Below are 5,231 nucleotides of genomic sequence, written 5' to 3' on the forward strand. Positions count from 1 at the left end.
TCTCTTAGTAAGTCAATTACCTTAGTTCCCTCCACTTGTTTAGTAGATACTTTTTTAGAACTTAGAGGGGTGCTACCCTATGATACCTTCCTAATAAGTAACCTAATTCCCAAATCTAGACTCGATTTTCACACACTTTACTTTTCCTTAAATGTAATATGATTGTTATATTTTTAGATGAAATGTACTATAGGTTAGTCCTAGATGTTAATTAATAAGCATTATAAAAATACTTAAATTAAACACTCATAAGCAACCATATCTTCTATAATCATTTGGAATAATGTGATATCATAACTCAGAGGTGATGCATTTTATGCTACTTCTAATTATATCTATCCCTTATAGCTCATCAGCCAAATGAGTGTCAACAAAATGACAATATTGTCTCTATCCCTTATATCTCCTTTTTTTTTTTTTCAAATAATAAATATTTATATTTCATAGCTAGAGACAAAAATGACAATACTCAATTATGTCATCTACAATAGGAAAAGTAAGGAAACAATAAAGTAGTGTAACAACTTGAAAAGCCAAATTAACATAACCAATATTAGTTACCCATGAAACATAAGTAGGTATTGAGTTTCATATATAATATAACAAGCTAAAATTATAGGATATCCAAGTTCAACAACACACAAATAGATAGATGAAGATATTGGTTTATGCATCTGATGATGTGATCATGTGGGGATCGTTAAAGGACGAAATCCATGATGGAGACTAGCTTCCCATATTTTCTCAATGTTGAACATTGTGGTACCACAGTCGTGCACATTCCATCCTTCTAATGCATGAATTACCCCAGCTACACACGATGCACTCATCGCCCTTCTCGGCAACCAATTCTATCACATATTTACATTACAAAAAATTTCATAACCCAAATGAATAATATAAGTAATCCAGTTTATAGTGTATGATGATTGGTAGGTGGTGGAGTTAATGCCTTGAAAGTTTCTTTGAAAGATGTTCTCTTCATGTGACCCATTGCAAGAGGGAAAAAGAAATGAAGTTTAGAAGAAAACATTGGTAGAGAGATGTTTAAAATTTCTTATGCAAGAAAAAGAAATATAGTTGATAATAAATTTCATCGTTATAGAAAAAAGAAGATTTCTTATTGAGAGAAAATGTTCATTACCCTTCACATTTTTTTCCTCAACTTCTTTTTAATAAATAAATGATTTTCATGAAATATAAGATGTATATGCACCATTGAGGTCTCCGAATGAGAGAACAAACAAACATTAAGGGCCTATTTCACAATTATTTTCGAGAACAATTTTTTATTCTCCATAACAAAAAAGCAAAAAGATATATTTGATAACAAAAAACATAGTGTTTTTAGATAATATTTTTTAATTATTTTTTATTGTTTTGTACTTGTTTTCTTAGAATCGTTTTAAAAAAGAATTATATAAGTATGTAGAATACTTAAAAATAAAATACTAAACGTAAAAATTATTTTTAAAACATGTTGAAAAATATTAAAAATAGGTTAAACATTTTAGGTTTTCAAACAAATTTTTATTTTATAAAATATTAGAGAATGTTTTTCAAAAACTGTTATAAAAAATTGTTTTTCAAAATTGTTTTCGAAGATAGTTATGATCCAAATTTACTAACCTCACAAGAGTCTATGTTCTGAAAAGACTTGGGAGACATCATTGCTGGTGTAGTGTGGTAAAGGCAGTCTTTGCGCAACCTCTTTGGAGGGAATTGAGAAAAGGGAATGAATAATGTTCCTTTCGATGCTTTCATTTGTTCTTCTTTGGTCAATCCATCTCCAACCAGCCATATCTTCAAAATAAATAAATAAAATTAAGTTGACGATGAATAAAAAAGTAACAGAAATAATTAAGAGTAGTAGCAGATGAAAATGAATCAAGTGTAGAGGGTTTAAAATAGTTGCTAAATGATAAATTGTACCTTTTCAGTAAAGCTTTTAGAAAGTAGTAATTTACTTTCACGCTCAACATTCTTCAGCTTTGTGTTGAGTTGCTCATACTCATCCTCATGTGACGTGGCTACCTGAGATTCATTGTATGAAAAATCAAAACCAAGATTGGACAATGCTTGTTTTAGACTCCCCGATTTGTCAATGCTAAGGCATTTTTTCACAAATCTCGAAGTTAATTTTTTATTTTATTATTATAAAAATTAATAATGCTTGTTAATTATACATACCTGGATACCCATTTGGCATAAAGCAGAAGCAATAGAATAAGCAACCTTGGTGAGGTTGCCTCTGAAAAGCACTTGAGTTGTTCCTTTGGGAATGCTGTTTAGAACAACAGCTACTACTAAGCTACTCCCGTCCACCACCTTGATTTTGAGCTTAGGATTTCTATGGATATAAAGCTCACCATAACCATTAAGCTCATCGCCCTGCAAAATTTATGTTTAGTGCTGGACTATTTTATCTTATTGTTTCTAAAATATGGTCAAAATAATTCAAAATTTCAGAATGTAAAAATTTTTTAGAAGTCAATTGAAGGCCAAAAAATGGTGTGTCCATGCAAGCATGAGGTAGAGATATCGAACATGGAGGTAAATTGCCTTTCTTTTTTCCCTTCAAAATGATGCATAAGAGCAATAACTCAAAACTTTAATGCCTCTTTCGTTTGCTCTGAGTATGGCTTCTTCAATCAAACTATGAGTGGATTCATTTCTCAATTTCAGGAGATACTACAGTAAGAGGATGGAAAAGGAACAAAGAGTAAATAATATACTGAAATATGATTAAATAAAAAACAAAAGTATAACAAGTTAATGATAAAATGTTGCTTACTTGTATCTTGAATTTTGGTACGACCCACGTTTGGACATTGACTTTGTTGAATTGATTCCTCTCAAGAATAAACGTACGACCATAGGTCCATGTTAACATTATAGAACAACATGTCACTGGCCACATTGCCCATACATACCATTTGTATGTGTAAGGTTTGGAGGCTAAGGAGGCGAATCCTAACCTCAGATGATAGATGGACTGTGGCGTTACAAGATGTGTCAAATGAACCACATGGGGCAATTCTTCAGGTCTTATAAGTGATTTTTCATATAAGGCATCTGAAGATTTATCCATCGTACCATAGATGTAATCATAGATGGGCATGAAAAGTGAGTAATTGGTCCTGAATTGAGTGTGATGTAGAGAGTGATACCTGAGATGTCAAGCAGTCAATCATTTCTTCACGTAGATTTCAAATTGGAAAGTAGACTATATATTTTCCTTTTATCTTGTCTAATCCGGTTGTAATGAGATGAGCCACATAAAAGGTAGAGATACAAGAATACATTCTAAAAACCATAAAAAAATAAATAAATAAATAAAGGAGATAATCATGTTTTACCCTTATGGGATTAGGCTTTTATTTAAAATTTGGTGGGCAACTTATGGGATTCCGAACTTAGAGCTTAAGTGGTAAATAATAATAATAATAATAATAATAATAATATATTTTCATTTCTATCTTTTCTTAGCCAGTTATAATGTAATGAGTCATATAAAAACATTTACAAATAAATCGATTATGTGAAGTGAATTAATAGGAATTAGATACAAGGATACAAATTGTGGGCGTTTTAATTTTTAGAGTACGTAAAAAAGATCATTGCAGTATTCTCTCTCTCTCAACACAGAAAACTATGTAAAAAGGAATTGGGAGACTTACGAGGGGGTATACATGAGGTACTTAAGAGGTGGAAAAATGGAGAATAGCATCTTAGGGATCAGCTCGAAATTGCAGTGTCCCATGTTGTTCATGAAATCAATATAAGAAATATAACCAAAGAGGGCTGCAATGGAGCTCTTTCTCATGAAAATTCCTGCTAACAGTGGTATTAAAAACAGTAGAAAATATGCTAGGTGTTCAGCAAAAGGATGGATGACAGCTGCCATGGAAACAACGATACGTCATATTCTAATGTAGGTAGTGGTTAATTAGTAAGGGATCAAAGAGTAAATGATCAATTCATACAGGTGATGGGCTCTGTGACAATCGAGGAATGGTGATGAGAATGATAGCGTGAGTAAAGATAATGATGATGCAATGCTCTGTGTAACCAGTAGTATAGGAATTCAACAGGCCCCATATGAAGAAGAATTGTAAGAAGTACACCATCTGTTCTCCATAAGGGCATGTGAGCAACCCCAGGAAGTATCATGTAAACCACGTAGAATAGGATCCCATTCAACAATATTTGGTCATCCCTGCAAACAAAACACCACAAGAAAATGTGAATATTCATGCATGAAGGTAATCAGCCTGTGTGTGTGAGAGTGAGTTTCTGACAGACCAGTTGCTTTCCCTGTCAACTTGCTCGAATTCAATACTCTTATCAACGATCCTATTGTTGCCCTTAGCTGTTCGGTATCGAGCAAGAGAAATCCAAATCTGGTTGTGAAGTGTCCTCCATAACAGAAATGGGAAAAATAGAACGTAAACAGGGTCCCTCTCCTTCCCATCTTTGATTATTAATGTGTATATGCTATGAACTACCCATGGAGCCAATATCACATACTGAAACAACGAATAAAAGTAAAATAAAGGAGTAAAACAAAAATAAAATAAACATTGAAGAGAAGGCAAGATTGTAGAGCAATCAAAGTGTGGCAAATCAGATGATAATAGTGTACCTTGACGCTTCCAAGAGACTTCCAAGGCCAGTCAGTGAGGATACCTGGTTTGGAAGCCATATACACTTCTATAATGTTACTTGCTTAATTTAGTTTGCCGTCTACAAAATTGGAGGGCTATATATACTGATTCTCTCTGGTGAATTTAAGCAGCCATTAGTGCAGGCCTGAAACCCTTAGAAGGATACGATCAGCAAGTTGTTTGTGACCTTCACTTTCAAGGATAAAAGGAGCTTGTACAAAAACTATTTTTTACTTTTAATAAGACTTGAATTAAATTTAACTAGTCTTATATAAAGTGAATTAATAAATTTTTTAAAACATCAAAATAGGAAAATAATTTTTCAAAGCATGCAACTGATTCAAATAATTTTATTTTATTTTAAAAAAAAAAACTGTTCTCACAAAACAAGTTTTCAAAGGGTCTTGTTCTTAAAAAATGTTTATTTATTTATTTTGGTTCTTCACCTCAAACAATTTTCACAAGCAAGCCTCTAAAAATCTGTAGAAAATCTCGGCAAACAGGCCCTTATCTTCCCTATTTCTTATCCTAGTTTGGTGAAAAAAGCAGATTAATAACGGGCCT

The 5,231-nt window shown here is 32.4% G+C and overlaps 1 pseudogene; it reads right to left on the reverse strand.

Annotated features, from left to right (window-relative positions):
* Positions 1 to 686: 686 nt before the first annotated feature.
* On the reverse strand, positions 687 to 4,739 carry LOC117932773 (annotated as a pseudogene).
* Positions 4,740 to 5,231: the final 492 nt, after the last annotated feature.

This window comes from Vitis riparia, chromosome 15 (genome assembly GCF_004353265.1).
Source record: "Vitis riparia cultivar Riparia Gloire de Montpellier isolate 1030 chromosome 15, EGFV_Vit.rip_1.0, whole genome shotgun sequence".
In the NCBI taxonomy this organism is placed as follows: Eukaryota; Viridiplantae; Streptophyta; class Magnoliopsida; order Vitales; family Vitaceae; genus Vitis; species Vitis riparia.